An 18,008-nucleotide genomic window follows, 5' to 3' on the forward strand; every position below is an offset into this window, starting at 1 on the left:
GAGCTATGGAAAGTATCCCCAGTAACAGAACTCGTGTCTCTATCATCCTGCCTCTGCACTGTACTTCAACAGAGCACAGAAACCATAATTGCCCTACTAGAGGCTCAGCAGCATGCAGGATGATTAACAGGCAGCAGAAATGAAAACAAGTTACAGTTTCTCTGACTATTAAAGATAAACAGCATGAGTCATGCATATTTCTGGCTATTTAATATGTCAGAAATTGCCCTCTAAAATGATATGAAAAACTTTCCTTCGAGCCGGAGTTGAACCAGCGACCTAAGGATTTCTGTACCAATTTCCTCTACAGTCCTCCGCTCTACCAGCTGAGCTATCGAAGGATTGGGCTTTAGAGGACTTCTGATGTCATGTGCACTACATCTGACTGAGTGAAAACACAAACAGAATTGAATTATCCATAAAACAGAAAAATTGCTTGTCTAGATAAAGAGATCCACATTTTTATTTCTGGTCTACTTGCTCATCAAAAGTTGTAAAAATTGTCATGTTTAATAATTGGTAATACATCATTAAAAGTTTGATTTTTATTTGTTCATTTTGAATTAATTAGCTTCAGAAATAGTTGGGAAAACAGCTTCCTTAGACTTTCCAACTGCAGACGCCTTTACGTCAAGATTAAAAATGCTGAAAAATTTTCAACCTCTTCTGCATTCTCCAATTTAGCTTGACTTTTTTAATTGATGAAAATTCCAGAAATTGTGGTGACAAATTGTCAAACTTTTGCCCAGTGAGACAAAAATGGATTTCTAGTCAATGGTCCACGCTGCCACCACTATTTCTCACAGTACTCTCTGTTTTTACATTGCATCTTCTATGTGTTCAGATCCATGGGATTTCAGAAGTAATATTGTATTTCAGTTCACATCCGTAGTCTCTTAAACCTGTCTTTTATATGCTGATTAAGGAAAGAGGAGAAATTCTGGGCACAGAAGCAGACATTATTGGTTTGTAAGCATTGGCGTAGTCTAGTTTCATTCAGAACATCCCTACTGCACCATTAAAAAGTTGTGAACTCTCCCTGGAAACCCATTGATCCACAAGTTCAAGAGTTCTTTTTTTTCACATGAAGGATGTGTTACATATAAAATAGGGTTGTCCCACTCGAAATTTGGAAGATGGATGTTGAAATATGGGGTCAGACCAGTTCTGTCCTAATTTTGGATACAGAAATGTTGGGAGGTATATAAATACTGTGGATTTCACCACATCCCATTTCCATAACCAAAGCACAGTTTCTCCTGGATTTTGTTGCTGAGATCAACAGAGCATTAAACAAGTGGTACTGTTGCTGCCATTCAAAAAAGCTTCAACTTCCCATACCGGGAGTCGAACCCGGGCCGCCTGGGTGAAAACCAGGAATCCTAAAGCTAGACCATATAGGACATTTCCGTTGAGTGTTTCAGCATAGCAGCAGAACAAATATATCATGCTTTGCTGTAATCTATCTTAACTCTCTGTGTATTTCATATTTAACCAGGTGGTGACATGGAGTGGGTTTGGCATGGCCTAAGATGACACTAATTTCACCATCACGCTCCAGACCACTCAGTGATTAGTGAGGTGGGCAATGTTTGATGATGTGATTTGCATCATCACGGCACGTCCCTGACCACTTGCAGATTTGTAAATGCCAATCCAGCAGGATAGGTAACAATGCAATAAATCCATGTGTGATGTCTGTAGGCCACTTTCCAAGAAGTGGAAAAGGTTCTCATTTCCATTTTAATGAGTTGCAAAGAGCTATGGAAAGTATCCCCAGTAAAAGAACTCGTGTCTCTATCACCTGCCTCTGCACTGTACTTCAACAGAGCACAGAAACCATAATTGCCCTACTAGAGGCTCAGCAGCATGCAGGAAGATTAACAGGCAGCAGAAATGAAAACAAGTTACAGTTTCTCTGACTATTAAAGATAAACAGCATGAGTCATGCATATTTCTGGGTATTTAATATGTCAGAAATTGCCCTCTAAACTGATATGAAAAACTTTCCTTCGAGCCGGAGTTGAACCAGCGAACTAAGGATTTCTGTACCAATTTCCTCTACAGTCCTCCGCTCTACCAGCTGAGCTATCGAAGGAATGTGCTTTAGAGGATTTCTGATGTCATGTGCACTACATCTGACTGAGTGAAAACACAAACAGAATTGAAATATCCATAAAACAGAAAAATTGCTTGTCTAGATAAAGAGATCCACATTTTTATTTCTGGTCTACTTGCTCATCAAAAGTTGTAAAAATTGTCATATTTAATAATTGGTAATACATCATTAAAAGTTTGATTTTTATTTGTTCATTTTGAATTAATTAGCTTCAGAAATAGTTGGGAAAACAGCTTCCTTAGATTTTCCAACTGCAGACGCCTTTACGTCAAGATTAAAAATGCTGGAAAATTTTCAACCTCTTCTGCGTTCTCCAATTTAGCTTGACTTTTTTAATTGATGAAAATTCCAGAAATTGTGGTGACAAATTGTCAAACTTTTGCCCAGTGAGACAAAAATGGATTTCTAGTCAATGGTCCATGCTGCCACCACTATTTCTCACAGTACTCTCTGTTTTTACAATGCATCTTCTATGGGTTCAGATCCATGGGATTTCAGAAGTAATATTGTATTTCAGTTCCCATCCGTGGTCTCTTAAACCTGTCCTTTGTATGCTGATTAAGGAAAGCGGAGAAATTCTGGGCACAGAAGCAGACATTATTGGTTTGTAAGCATTGGCGTAGTCTAGTTTCATTCAGAACATCCCTACTGCACCATTAAAAAGCTGTGAACCTTCCCTGGAAACCCATTGATCCACAAGTTCAAGAGTTTTTTTTTTTTCACATGAAGGATGTGTTACATATAAAATAGGGTTGTCCCACTCAAAATTTGGAAGATGGATGTTGAAATATGGGGTCAGACCAGTTCTGTCCTAATTTTGGATACAGAAATGTTGGGAGGTATATAAATACTGTGCATTTGACCACATCCCATTTCCATAACCAAAGCACAGTTTCTCCTGGATTTTGTTGCTGAGATCAACAGAGCATTAAACAAGTGGTACTGTTGCTGCCATTCAAAAAAGCTTCAACGTCCCATACCGGGAGTCGAACCCGGGCCACCTGGGTGAAAACCAGGAATCCTAACTGCTAGACCATATGGGACTTTTCCGTTGAGTGTTTCAGCATAGCAGCAGAACAAATATATCATGCTTTGCTGTAATGTATCTTAACTCTCTGTGTATTTCATATTTAACCAGGTGGTGACATTGAGTGGGTTTGGCATGGCCTAAGATGACACTAATTTCATCATCACGCTCCAGACCACTCAGTGATCAGTGAGGTGGGCAATGTTTGATGATGTGATTTGCATCATCACGGCACGTCCCTGACCACTTGCAGATTTGTAAATGCCAATCCAGCAGGATAGGTAACAATGCAATAAATCCATGTGTGATGTCTGTAGGCCACTTTCCAAGAAGTGGAAAAGGTTCTCATTTCCATTTTAATGAGTTGCAAAGAGCTATGGAAAGTATCCCCAGTAACAGAACTCGTGTCTCTATCACCTGCCTCTGCACTGTACTTCAACAGAGCACAGAAACCATAATTGCCCTACTAGAGGCTCAGCAGCATGCAGGATGATTAACAGGCAGCAGAAATGAAAACAAGTTACAGTTTCTCTGACTATTAAAGATAAACAGCATGAGTCATGCATATTTCTGGCTATTTAATATGTCAGAAATTGCCCTCTAAAATGATATGAAAAACTTTCCTTCGAGCCGGAGTTGAACCAGCGACCTAAGGACTTCTGTACCAATTTCCTCTACAGTCCTCCGCTCTACCAGCTGAGCTATCGAAGGATTGTGCTTTAGAGGACTTCTGATGTCATGTGCACTACATCTGACTGAGTGAAAACACAAACAGAATTGAATTATCCATAAAACAGAAAAATTGCTTGTCTAGATAAAGAGATCCACATTTTTATTTCTGGTCTACTTGCTCATCAAAAGTTGTAAAAATTGTCATGTTTAATAATTGGTAATACATCATTAAAAGTTTGATTTTTATTTGTTCATTTTGAATTAATTAGCTTCAGAAATAGTTGGGAAAACAGCTTCCTTAGATTTTCCAACTGCAGACGCCTTTACGTCAAGATTAAAAATGCTGGAAAATTTTCAACCTCTTCTGCATTCTCCAATTTAGCTTGACTTTTTTAATTGATGAAAATTCCAGAAATTGTGGTGACAAATTGTCAAACTTTTGCCCAGTGAGACAAAAATGGATTTCTAGTCAATGGTCCACGCTGCCACCACTATTTCTCACAGTACTCTCTGTTTTTACATTGCATCTTCTATGTGTTCAGATCCATGGGATTTCAGAAGTAATATTGTATTTCAGTTCCCATCCGTGGTCTCTTAAACCTGTCCTTTGTATGCTGATTAAGGAAAGCGGAGAAATTCTGGGCACAGAAGCAGACATTATTGGTTTGTAAGCATTGGCGTAGTCTAGTTTCATTCAGAACATCCCTACTGCACCATTAAAAAGTTGTGAACTCTCCCTGGAAACCCATTGATACACAAGTTCAAGAGTTCTTTTTTTTCACATGAAGGATGTGTTACATATAAAATACGGTTGTCCCACTCGAAATTTGGAAGATGGATGTTGAAATATGGGGTCAGACCAGTTCTGTCCTAATTTTGGATACAGAAATGTTGGGAGGTATATAAATACTGTGGATTTGACCACATCCCATTTCCATAACCAAAGCACAGTTTCTCCTGGATTTTGTTGCTGAGATCAACAGAGCATTAAACAAGTGGTACTGTAGCTGCCATTCAAAAAAGCTTCAACTTCCCATACCGGGAGTCAAACCCAGGCCACCTGGGTGAAAACCAGGAATCCTAACTGCTAGATCATATGGGACTTTTCCGTTGAGTGTTTCAGCATAGCAGCAGAACAAATATATCATGCTTTGCTGTAATGTATCTTAACTCTCTGTGTATTTCATATTTAACCAGGTGGTGACATTGAGTGGGTTTGGCATGGCCTAAGATGACACTAATTTCATCATCACGCTCCAGACCACTCAGTGATCAGTGAGGTGGGCAATGTTTGATGATGTGATTTGCATCATCACGGCACGTCCCTGACCACTTGCAGATTTGTAAATGCCAATCCAGCAGGATAGGTAACAATGCAATAAATCCATGTGTGATGTCTGTAGGCCACTTTCCAAGAAGTGGAAAAGGTTCTCATTTCCATTTTAATGAGTTGCAAAGAGCTATGGAAAGTATCCCCAGTAACAGAACTCGTGTCTCTATCACCTGCCTCTGCACTGTACTTCAACAGAGCACAGAAACCATAATTGCCCTACTAGAGGCTCAGCAGCATGCAGGATGATTAACAGGCAGCAGAAATGAAAACAAGTTACAGTTTCTCTGACTATTAAAGATAAACAGCATGAGTCATGCATATTTCTGGCTATTTAATATGTCAGAAATTGCCCTCTAAAATGATATGAAAAACTTTCCTTCGAGCCGGAGTTGAACCAGCGACCTAAGGATTTCTGTACCAATTTCCTCTACAGTCCTCCGCTCTACCAGCTGAGCAATCGAAGGATTGTGCTTTAGAGGACTTCTGATGTCATGTGCACTACATCTGACTGAGTGAAAACACAAACAGAATTGAATTATCCATAAAACAGAAAAATTGCTTGTCTAGATAAAGAGATCCACATTTTTATTTCTGGTCTACTTGCTCATCAAAAGTTGTAAAAATTGTCATGTTTAATAATTGGTAATACATCATTAAAAGTTTGATTTTTATTTGTTCATTTTGAATTAATTAGCTTCAGAAATAGTTGGGAAAACAGCTTCCTTAGATTTTCCAACTGCAGACGCCTTTACGTCAAGATTAAAAATGCTGGAAAATTTTCAACCTCTTCTGCATTCTCCAATTTAGCTTGACTTTTTTAATTGATGAAAATTCCAGAAATTGTGGTGACAAATTGTCAAACTTTTGCCCAGTGAGACAAAAATGGATTTCTAGTCAATGGTCCACGCTGCCACCACTATTTCTCACAGTACTCTCTGTTTTTACAATGCATCTTCTATGGGTTCAGATCCATGGGATTTCAGAAGTAATATTGTATTTCAGTTCCCATCCGTGGTGTCTTAAACCTGTCCTTTGTATGCTGATTAAGGAAAGCGGAGAAATTCTGGGCACAGAAGCAGACATTATTGGTTTATAAGCATTGGCGTAGTCTAGTTTCATTCAGAACATCCCTACTGCACCATTAAAAAGTTGTGAACTCTCCCTGGAAACCCATTGATCCACAAGTTCAAGAGTTCTTTTTTTTCACATGAAGGATGTGTTACATATAAAATAGGGTTGTCCCACTCGAAATTTGGAAGATGGATGTTGAAATATGGGGTCAGACCAGTTCTGTCCTAATTTTGGATACAGAAATGTTGGGAGGTATATAAATACTGTGGATTTCACCACATCCCATTTATATAACCAAAGCACAGTTTCTCCTGGATTTTGTTGCTGAGATCAACAGAGCATTAAACAAGTGCTACTGTTGCTGCCATTCAAAAAAGCTTCAACTTCCCATACCGGGAGTCGAACCCGGGCCGCCTGGGTGAAAACCAGGAATCCAAACTGCTAGACCATATGGGACTTTTCCGTTGAGTGTTTCAGCATAGCAGCAGAACAAATATATCATGCTTTACTGTAATGTATCTTAACTCTCTGTGTATTTTATATTTAACCAGGTGGTGACATGGAGTGGGTTTGGCATGGCCTAAGATGACACTAATTTCATCATCACGCTCCAGACCACTCAGTGATCAGTGAGGTGGGCAATGTTTGATGATGTGATTTGCATCATCACGGCACGTCCCTGACCACTTGCAGATTTGTAAATGCCAATCCAGCAGGATAGGTAACAATGCAATAAATCCATGTGTGATGTCTGTAGGCCACTTTCCAAGAAGTGGAAAAGGTTCTCATTTCCATTTTAATGAGTTGCAAAGAGCTATGGAAAGTATCCCCAGTAACAGAACTCGTGTCTCTATCACCTGCCTCTGCACTGTACTTCAACAGAGCACAGAAACCATAATTGCCCTACTAGAGGCTCAGCAGCATGCAGGATGATTAACAGGCAGCAGAAATGAAAACAAGTTACAGATTCTCTGACTATTAAAGATAAACAGCATGAGTCATGCATATTTCTGGGTATTTAATATGTCAGAAATTGCCCTCTAAAATGATATGAAAAACTTTCCTTCGAGCTGGAGTTGAACCAGCGACCTAAGGATTTCTGTATCAATTTCCTCTACAGTCCTCTGCTCTACCAGCTGAGCTATCGAAGGATTGTGCTTTAGAGGACTTCTGATGTCATGTGCACTACATCTGACTGAGTGAAAACACAAACAAAATTGAATTATCCTTAAAACAGAAAAATTGCTTGTCTAGATAAAGAGATCCACATTTTTATTTCTGGTCTACTTGCTCATCAAAAGTTGTAAAAATTGTCATATTTAATAATTGGTAATACATCATTAAAAGTTTGATTTTTATTTGTTCATTTTGAATTAATTAGCTTCAGAAATAGTTGGGAAAACAGCTTCCTTAGATTTTCCAACTGCAGACGCCTTTACGTCAAGATTAAAAATGCTGGAAAATTTTCGCCCTCTTCTGCGTTCTCCAATTTAGCTTGACTTTTTTCATTGATGAAAATTCCAGAAATTGTGGTGACAAATTGTCAAACTTTTGCCCAGTGAGACAAAAATGGATTTCTAGTCAATGGTCCACGCTGCCACCACTATTTTTCACAGTCCTCTCTATTTTTACAATGCATCTTCTATGGGTTCAGATCCATGGGATTTCAGAAGTAATATTGTATTTCAGTTCCCATCCGTGGTCTCTTAAACCTGTCCTTTGTATGCTGATTAAGGAAAGCGGAGAAATTCTGGGCACAGAAGCAGACATTATTGGTTTGTAAGCATTGGCGTAGTCTAGTTTCATTCAGAACATCCCTACTGCACCATTAAAAAGTTGTGAACTCTCCCTGGAAACCCATTGATCCACAAGTTCAAGAGTTCTTTTTTTTCACATGAAGGATGTGTTACATATAAAATAGGGTTGTCCCACTCGAAATTTGGAAGATGGATGTTGAAATATGGGGTCAGACCAGTTCTGTCCTCATTTTGGATACAGAAATGTTGGGAGGTATATAAATACTGTGGATTTGACCACATCCCATTTCCATAACCAAAGCACAGTTTCTCCTGGATTTTGTTGCTGAGATCAACAGAGCATTAAACAAGTGGTACTGTTGCTGCCATTCAAAAAAGCTTCAACTTCCCATACCGGGAGTCGAACCCGGGCCGCCTGGGTGAAAACCAGGAATCCTAACTGCTAGACCATATGGGACTTTTCTGTTGAGTGTTTCAGCATAGCAGCAGAACAAATATATCATGCTTTGCTGTAATGTATCTCAACTCTCTGTGTATTTCATATTTAACCAGGTGGTGACATGGAGTGGGTTTGGCATGGCCTAAGATGACACTAATTTCATCATCACGCTCCAGACCACTCAGTGATCAGTGAGGTGGGCAATGTTTGATGATGTGATTTGCATCATCACGGCACGTCCCTGACCACTTGCAGATTTGTAAATGCCAATCCAGCAGGATAGGTAACAATGCAATAAATCCATGTGTGATGTCTGTAGGCCACTTTCCAAGAAGTGGAAAAGGTTCTCATTTCCATTTTAATGAGTTGCAAAGAGCTATGGAAAGTATCCCCAGTAACAGAACTCGTGTCTCTATCACCTGCCTCTGCACTGTACTTCAACAGAGCACAGAAACCATAATTGCCCTACTAGAGGCTCAGCAGCATGCAGGATGATTAACAGGCAGCAGACATGAAAACAAGTTACAGATTCTCTGACTATTAAAGATAAACAGCATGAGTCATGCATATTTCTGGGTATTTAATATGTCAGAAATTGCCCTCTAAAATGATATGAAAAACTTTCCTTCGAGCTGGAGATGAACCAGCGACCTAAGGATTTCTGTACCAATTTCCTCTACAGTCCTGCGCTCTACCAGCTGAGCTATCAAAGGATTGTGCTTTAGAGGACTTCTGATGTCATGTGCACTACATCTGACTGAGTGAAAACACAAACAAAATTGAATTATCCTTAAAACAGAAAAATTGCTTGTCTTGATAAAGAGATCCACATTTTTATTTCTGGTCTACTTGCTCATCAAAAGTTGTAAAAATTGTCATATTTAATAATTGGTAATACATCATTAAAAGTTTGATTTTTATTTGTTCATTTTGAATTAATTAGCTTCAGAAATAGTTGGGAAAACAGCTTCCTTAGATTTTCCAACTGCAGACGCCTTTACGTCAAGATTAAAAATGCTGGAAAATTTTCGCCCTCTTCTGCGTTCTCCAATTTAGCTTGACTTTTTTCATTGATGAAAATTCCAGAAATTGTGGTGACAAATTGTCAAACTTTTGCCCAGTGAGACAAAAATGGATTTCTAGTCAATGGTCCACGCTGCCACCACTATTTCTCACAGTACTCTCTGTTTTTACAATGCATCTTCTATGGGTTCAGATCCATGGGATTTCAGAAGTAATATTGTATTTCAGTTCCCATCCGTGGTCTCTTATACCTGTCCTTTGTATGCTTATTAAGGAAAGTGGAGAAATTCTGGGCACAGAAGCAGACATTATTGGTTTCTAAGCATTTGCGTAGTCTAGTTTCATTCAGAACATCCCTACTGCACCATTAAAAAGTTGTGAACTCTCCCTGGAAACCCATTGATCCACAAGTTCAAGAGTTCTTTTTTTTCACATGAAGGATGTGTTACATATAAAATAGGGTTGTCCCACTCGAAATTTGGAAGATGGATGTTGAAATATGGGGTCAGACCAGTTCTGTCCTAATTTTGGATACAGAAATGTTGGGAGGTATATAAATCCTGTGGATTTGACCACATCCCATTTCCATAACCAAAGCACAGTTTCTCCTGGATTTTGTTGCTGAGATCAACAGAGCATTAAACAAGTGGTACTGTTGCTGCCATTCAAAAAAGCTTCAACTTCCCATACCGGGAGTCGAACGCGGGCCGCCTGGGTGAAAACCAGGAATCCTAACTGCTAGACCATATGGGACTTTTCCGTTGAGTGTTTCAGCATAGCAGCAGAACAAATATATCATGCTTTGCTGTAATGTATCTTAACTCTCTGTGTATTTCATATTTAACCAGGTGGTGACATGGAGTGTGTTTGGCATGGCCTAAGATGACACTAATTTCATCATCACGCTCCAGACCACTCAGTGATCAGTGAGGTGGGCAATGTTTGATGATGTGATTTGCATCATCACGGCACGTCCCTGACCACTTGCAGATTTGTAAATGCCAATCCAGCAGGATAGGTAACAATGCAATAAATCCATGTGTGATGTCTGGAGGCCACTTTCCAAGAAGTGGAAAAGGTTCTCATTTCCATTTTAATGAGTTGCAAAGAGCTATGGAAAGTATCCCCAGTAACAGAACTCATGTCTCTATCACCTGCCTCTGCACTGTACTTCAACAGAGCACAGAAACCATAATTGCCCTACTAGAGGCTCAGCAGCATGCAGGATGATTAACAGGCAGCAGAAATGAAAACAAGTTACAGTTTCTCTGACTATTAAAGATAAACAGCATGAGTCATGCATATTTCTGGGTATTTAATATGTCAGAAATTGCCCTCTAAAATGATATGAAAAACTTTCCTTCAAGCCAGAGTTGAACCAGCGACCTAAGGATTTCTGTACCAATTTCCTCTACAGTCCCCCGCTCTACCAGCTAAGCTATCAAAGGATTGAGCTTTAGAGGACTTCTGATGTCATGTGCACTACATCTGACTGAGTGAAAACACAAACAAAATTGAATTATCCTTAAAACAGAAAAATTGCTTGTCTAGATAAAGAGATCCACATTTTTATTTCTGGTCTACTTGCTCATCAAAAGTTGTAAAAATTGTCATATTTAATAATTGGTAATACATCATTAAAAGTTTGATTTTTATTTGTTCATTTTGAATTAATTAGCTTCAGAAATAGTTGGGAAAACAGCTTCCTTAGATTTTCCAACTGCAGACGCCTTTACGTCAAGATTAAAAATGCTGGAAAATTTTCGCCCTCTTCTGCGTTCTCCAATTTAGCTTGCCTTTTTTCATTGATGAAAATTCCAGAAATTGTGGTGACAAATTGTCAAACTTTTGCCCAGTGAGACAAAAATGGATTTCTAGTCAATGGTCCACGCTGCCACCACTATTTCTCACAGTACTCTCTGTTTTTACAATGCATCTTCTATGGGTTCAGATCCATGGGATTTCAGAAGTAATATTGTATTTCAGTTCCCATCCGTGGTCTCTTAAACCTGTCCTTTGTATGCTGATTAAGGAAAGCGGAGAAATTCTGGGCACAGAAGCAGACATTATTGGTTTGTAAGCATTTGCGTAGTCTAGTTTCATTCAGAACATCCCTACTGCACCATTAAAAAGTTGTGAACTCTCCCTGGAAACCCATTGATCCACAAGTTCAAGAGTTCTTTTTTTTCACATGAAGGATGTGTTACATATAAAATAGGGTTGTCCCACTCGAAATTTGGAAGATGGATGTTGAAATATGGGGTCAGACCAGTTCTGTCCTAATTTTGGATACAGAAATGTTGGGAGGTATATAAATACTGTGGATTTGACCACATCCCATTTCCATAACCAAAGCACAGTTTCTCCTGGATTTTGTTGCTGAGATCAACAGAGCATTATACAAGTGGTACTGTTGCTGCCATTCAAAAAAGCTTCAACTTCCCATACCAGGAGTCGAACCCGGGCCGCCTGGGTGAAAGCCAGGAATCCTAACTGCTAGACCATATGGGACTTTTCCATTGAGTGTTTCAGCATAGCAGCAGAACAAATATATCATGCTTTGCTGTAATGTATCTTAACTCTCTGTGTATTTCATATTTAACCAGGTGGTGACATGGAGTGGGTTTGGCATGGCCTAAGATGACACTAATTTCATCATCACGCTCCAGACCACTCAGTGATCAGTGAGGTGGGCAATGTTTGATGATGTGATTTGCATCATCACGGCACGTCCCTGACCACTTGCAGATTTGTAAATGCCAATCCAGCAGGATAGGTAACAATGCAATAAATCCATGTGTGATGTCTGGAGGCCACTTTCCAAGAAGTGGAAAAGGTTCTCATTTCCATTTTAATGAGTTGCAAAGAGCTATGGAAAGTATCCCCAGTAACAGAACTCGTGTCTCTATCACCTGCCTCTGCACTGTACTTCAACAGAGCACAGAAACCATAATTGCCCTACTAGAGGCTCAGCAGCATGCAGGATGATTAACAGGCAGCAGATATGAAAACAAGTTACAGTTTCTCTGACTATTAAAGATAAACAGCATGAGTCATGCATATTTCTGGGTATTTAATATGTCAGAAATTGCCCTCTAAAATGATATGAAAAACTTTCCTTCGAGCAGGAGTTGAACCAGTGACCTAAGGATTTCTGTATCAATTTCCTCTACAGTCCTCCGCTCTACCAGCTGAGCTATCGAAGGATTGTGCTTCAGAGGATTTCTGATGTCATGTGCACTACATCTGACTGAGTGAAAACACAAACAGAATTGAATTATCCATAAAACAGAAAAATTGCTTGTCTAGATAAAGAGATCCACATTTTTATTTCTGGTCTACTTGCTCATCAAAAGTTGTAAAAATTGTCATATTTAATAATTGGTAATACATCATTAAAAGTTTGATTTTTATTTGTTCATTTTGAATTAATTAGCTTCAGAAATAGTTGGGAAAACAGCTTCCTTAGATTTTCCAACTGCAGACGCCTTTACGTTAAGATTAAAAATGCTGGAAAATTTTCAACCTCTTCTGCGTTCTCCAATTTAGCTTGACTTTTTTAATTGATGAAAATTCCAGAAATTGTGGTGACAAATTGTCAAACTTTTGCCCAGTGAGACAAAAATGGATTTCTAGTCAATGGTCCACGCTGCCACCACTATTTTTCACAGTCCTCTCTGTTTTTACAATGCATCTTCTATGGGTTCAGATCCATGGGATTTCAGAAGTAATATTGTATTTCAGTTCCCATCCGTGGTCTCTTAAACCTGTCCTTTGTATGCTGATTAAGGAAAGCGGAGAAATTCTGGGCACAGAAGCAGACATTATTGGTTTGTAAGCATTGGCGTAGTCTAGTTTCATTCAGAACATCCCTACTGCACCATTAAAAAGTTGTGAACTCTCCCTGGAAACCCATTGATCCACAAGTTCAAGAGTTCTTTTTTTTCACATGAAGGATGTGTTACATATAAAATAGGGTTGTCCCACTCGAAATTTGGAAGATGGATGTTGAAATATGGGGTCAGACCAGTTCTGTCCTCATTTTGGATACAGAAATGTTGGGAGGTATATAAATACTGTGGATTTGACCACATCCCATTTCCATAACCAAAGCACAGTTTCTCCTGGATTTTGTTGCTGAGATCAACAGAGCATTAAACAAGTGGTACTGTTGCTGCCATTCAAAAAAGCTTCAACTTCCCATACCGGAAGTCAAACCCGGGCCGCCTGGGTGAAAACCAGGAATCCTAACCGCTAGACCATATGGGACTTTTCCATTGAGTGTTTCAGCATTGCAGCAGAACAAATATATCATGCTTTGCTGTAATGTATCTTAACTCTCTGTGTATTACATATTTAACCAGGTGGTGACATGGAGTGGGTTTGGCATGGCCTATGATTACACTAATTTCATCATCACGCTCCAGACCACTCAGTGATCAGTGAGGTGGGCAATGTTTGATGATGTGATTTGCATCATCACGGCACGTCCCTGACCACTTGCAGATTTGTAAATGCCAATCCAGCAGGATAGGTAACAATGCAATAAATCCATGTGTGATGTCTGGAGGCCACTTTCCAAGAAGTGGAAAAGGTTCTCATTTCCATTTTAATGAGTTGCAAAGAGCTATGGAAAGTATTCCCAGTAACAGAACTCGTGTCTCTATCACCTGCCTCTGCACTGTACTTCAACAGAGCACAGAAACCATAATTGCCCTACTAGAGGCTCAGCAGCATGCAGGATGATTAACAGGCAGCAGAAATGAAAACAAGTTACAGTTTCTCTGACTATTAAAGATAAACAGCATGAGTCATGCATATTTCTGGGTATTTAATATGTCAGAAATTGCCCTCTAAAATTATATGAAAACTTTCCTTCGAGCCGGAGTTGAACCAGCGACCTAAGGATTTCTGTACCAATTTCCTCTACAGTCCTCCGCTCTACCAGCTGAGCTATCAAAGGATTGTGCTTTAGAGGACTTCTGATGTCATGTGCACTACATCTGACTGAGTGAAAACACAAACAGAATTGAATTATCCTTAAAACAGAAAAATTGCTTGTCTAGATAAAGAGATCCACATTTTTATTTCTGGTCTACTTGCTCATCAAAAGTTGTAAAAATTGTCATGTTTAATAATTGGTAATACATCATTAAAAGTTTTATTTTTATTTGTTCATTTTGAATTAATTAGCTTCAGAAATAGTTGGGAAAACAGCTTCCTTAGATTTTCCAAATGCAGACGCCTTTACGTCAAGATTAAAAATGCTGGAAAATTTTCAACCTCTTCTGCATTCTCCAATTTAGCTTGACTTTTTTAATTGATGAAAATTCCAGAAATTGTGGTGACAAATTGTCAAACTTTTGCCCAGTGAGACAAAAATGGATTTCTAGTCAATGATCCACGCTGCAACCACTATTTCTCACAGTACTCTCTGTTTTTACAATGCATTTTCTATGGGTTCAGATCTATGGGATTTCAGAAGTAATATTGTATTTCAGTTCACATCCGTGGTCTCTTAAACCTGTCCTTTGTATGCTGATTAAGGAAAGCGGAGAAATTCTGGGCACAGAAGCAGACATTATTGGTTTGTAAGCATTGGCGTAGTCTAGTTTCATTCAGAACATCCCTACTGCACCATTAAAAAGTTGTGAACTCTCCCTGGAAACCCATTGATCCACAAGTTCAAGAGTTCTTTTTTTTCACATGAAGGATGTGTTACATATAAAATAGGGTTGTCCCACTCGAAATTTGGAAGATGGATGTTGAAATATGGGGTCAGACCAGTTCTGTCCTCATTTTGGATACAGAAATGTTGGGAGGTATATAAATACTGTGGATTTGACCACATCCCATTTCCATAACCAAAGCACAGTTTCTCCTGGATTTTGTTGCTGAGATCAACAGAGCATTAAACAAGTGGTACTGTTGCTGCCATTCAAAAAAGCTTCAACTTCCCATACCGGAAGTCAAACCCGGGCCGCCTGGGTGAAAACCAGGAATCCTAACCGCTAGACCATATGGGACTTTTCCATTGAGTGTTTCAGCATTGCAGCAGAACAAATATATCATGCTTTGCTGTAATGTATCTTAACTCTCTGTGTATTACATATTTAACCAGGTGGTGACATGGAGTGGGTTTGGCATGGCCTATGATTACACTAATTTCATCATCACGCTCCAGACCACTCAGTGATCAGTGAGGTGGGCAATGTTTGATGATGTGATTTGCATCATCACGGCACGTCCCTGACCACTTGCAGATTTGTAAATGCCAATCCAGCAGGATAGGTAACAATGCAATAAATCCATGTGTGATGTCTGGAGGCCACTTTCCAAGAAGTGGAAAAGGTTCTCATTTCCATTTTAATGAGTTGCAAAGAGCTATGGAAAGTATTCCCAGTAACAGAACTCGTGTCTCTATCACCTGCCTCTGCACTGTACTTCAACAGAGCACAGAAACCATAATTGCCCTACTAGAGGCTCAGCAGCATGCAGGATGATTAACAGGCAGCAGAAATGAAAACAAGTTACAGTTTCTCTGACTATTAAAGATAAACAGCATGAGTCATGCATATTTCTGGGTATTTAATATGTCAGAAATTGCCCTCTAAAATTATATGAAAACTTTCCTTCGAGCCGGAGTTGAACCAGCGACCTAAGGATTTCTGTACCAATTTCCTCTACAGTCCTCCGCTCTACCAGCTGAGCTATCAAAGGATTGTGCTTTAGAGGACTTCTGATGTCATGTGCACTACATCTGACTGAGTGAAAACACAAACAGAATTGAATTATCCTTAAAACAGAAAAATTGCTTGTCTAGATAAAGAGATCCACATTTTTATTTCTGGTCTACTTGCTCATCAAAAGTTGTAAAAATTGTCATGTTTAATAATTGGTAATACATCATTAAAAGTTTTATTTTTATTTGTTCATTTTGAATTAATTAGCTTCAGAAATAGTTGGGAAAACAGCTTCCTTAGATTTTCCAAATGCAGACGCCTTTACGTCAAGATTAAAAATGCTGGAAAATTTTCAACCTCTTCTGCATTCTCCAATTTAGCTTGACTTTTTTAATTGATGAAAATTCCAGAAATTGTGGTGACAAATTGTCAAACTTTTGCCCAGTGAGACAAAAATGGATTTCTAGTCAATGATCCACGCTGCCACCACTATTTCTCACAGTACTCTCTGTTTTTACAATGCATTTTCTATGGGTTCAGATCTATGGGATTTCAGAAGTAATATTGTATTTCAGTTCACATCCGTGGTCTCTTAAACCTGTCCTTTGTATGCTTATTAAGGAAAGCGGAGAAATTCTGGGCACAGAAGCAGACATTATTGGTTTGTAAGCATTTGCGTAGTCTAGTTTCATTCAGAACATCCCTACTGCACCATTAAAAAGTTGTGAACTCTCCCTGGAAACCCATTGATCCACAAGTTCAAGAGTTCTTTTTTTTCACATGAAGGATGTGTTACATATAAAATAGGGTTTTCCCACTCAAAATTTGGAAGATGGATGTTGAAATATGGGGTCAGACCAGTTCTGCCCTAATTTTGGATACAGAAATGTTGGGAGGTATATAAATCCTGTGGATTTGACCACATCCCATTTCCATAACCAAAGCACAGTTTCTCCTGGATTTTGTTGCTGAGATAAACAGAGCAGGCATTAAACAAGTGGTACTGTTGCTGCCATTCAAAAAAGCTTCAACTTCCCATACCGGAAGTCAAACCCGGGCCACCTGGGTGAAAACCAGGAATCCTAACTGCTAGACCATATGGGACTTTTCCATTGAGTGTTTCAGCATAACAGCACAACAAATATATCATGCTTTGCTGTAATGTATCTTAACTCTCTGTGTATTACATATTTAACCAGGTGGTGACATGGAGTGGGTTTGGCATGGCCTATGATGACACTAATTTCATCATCACGCTCCAGACCACTCAGTGATCAGTGAGGTGGGCAATGTTTGATGATGTGATTTGCATCATCACGGCACGTCCCTGACCATTTGCAGATTTGTAAATGCCAATCCAGCAGGATAGGTAACAATGCAATAAATCCATGTGTGATGTCTGGAGGCCACTTTCCAAGAAGTGGAAAAGGTTCTCATTTCCATTTTAATGAGTTGCAAAGAGCTATGGAAAGTATCCCCAGTAACAGAACTCGTGTCTCTATCACCTGCCTCTGCACTGTACTTCAACAGAGCACAGAAACCATAATTGCCCTACTAGAGGCTCAGCAGCATGCAGGATGATTAACAGGCAGCAGAAATGAACACAAGTTACGGATGACATTATGGAATTTCATCTTGAAATTACTTCCAGTTCGAGCTTTTCACTTCAAAAAACACCTGTTCAAACATGCCAAAACCCAGGATTGAACCAGGGACCTTCAGATCTTCAGTCTAACGTTTTCCCAGCTGAGCTATTTCAGCCAGCTTGGAAGAAGAATGTATTCACAATTTCGGATTACTGTAATGATTTCAAATGAATAAGCTTTAATTAGCTACAGGTACTTTCTCATTCTAAATTTCATTGGAATTTAAGGTGAGTCCATG

At 39.2% G+C, this 18,008-nt stretch overlaps 7 non-coding genes across 7 annotated transcripts; all 7 read right to left on the minus strand.

Annotated features, from left to right (window-relative positions):
- Positions 1-251: 251 nt before the first annotated feature.
- Positions 252-341, minus strand: TRNAY-GUA (transfer RNA tyrosine (anticodon GUA)). The gene is given in 2 exon segments: positions 252-287; positions 305-341. It is a non-coding gene; the product is annotated as a tRNA-Tyr (tRNA).
- A 1,667-nt stretch (positions 342-2,008) lies between these two features.
- Positions 2,009-2,098, minus strand: TRNAY-GUA (transfer RNA tyrosine (anticodon GUA)). Its single transcript is given in 2 exon segments — positions 2,009-2,044; positions 2,062-2,098. It is a non-coding gene; the product is annotated as a tRNA-Tyr (tRNA).
- A 992-nt stretch (positions 2,099-3,090) lies between these two features.
- On the minus strand, positions 3,091-3,162 carry TRNAE-UUC (transfer RNA glutamic acid (anticodon UUC)). Its single transcript has one exon. It is a non-coding gene; the product is annotated as a tRNA-Glu (tRNA).
- A 4,121-nt stretch (positions 3,163-7,283) lies between these two features.
- On the minus strand, positions 7,284-7,373 carry TRNAY-GUA (transfer RNA tyrosine (anticodon GUA)). The gene is given in 2 exon segments: positions 7,284-7,319; positions 7,337-7,373. It is a non-coding gene; the product is annotated as a tRNA-Tyr (tRNA).
- A 991-nt stretch (positions 7,374-8,364) lies between these two features.
- TRNAE-UUC (transfer RNA glutamic acid (anticodon UUC)) lies at positions 8,365-8,436 on the minus strand. The gene has a single exon. It is a non-coding gene; the product is annotated as a tRNA-Glu (tRNA).
- A 5,878-nt stretch (positions 8,437-14,314) lies between these two features.
- TRNAY-GUA (transfer RNA tyrosine (anticodon GUA)) lies at positions 14,315-14,404 on the minus strand. The gene is given in 2 exon segments: positions 14,315-14,350; positions 14,368-14,404. It is a non-coding gene; the product is annotated as a tRNA-Tyr (tRNA).
- A 1,667-nt stretch (positions 14,405-16,071) lies between these two features.
- TRNAY-GUA (transfer RNA tyrosine (anticodon GUA)) lies at positions 16,072-16,161 on the minus strand. Its single transcript is given in 2 exon segments — positions 16,072-16,107; positions 16,125-16,161. It is a non-coding gene; the product is annotated as a tRNA-Tyr (tRNA).
- Positions 16,162-18,008: the final 1,847 nt, after the last annotated feature.

This window comes from Mixophyes fleayi, chromosome 3, assembly GCF_038048845.1.
Source record: "Mixophyes fleayi isolate aMixFle1 chromosome 3, aMixFle1.hap1, whole genome shotgun sequence".
In the NCBI taxonomy this organism is placed as follows: Eukaryota; Metazoa; Chordata; class Amphibia; order Anura; family Limnodynastidae; genus Mixophyes; species Mixophyes fleayi.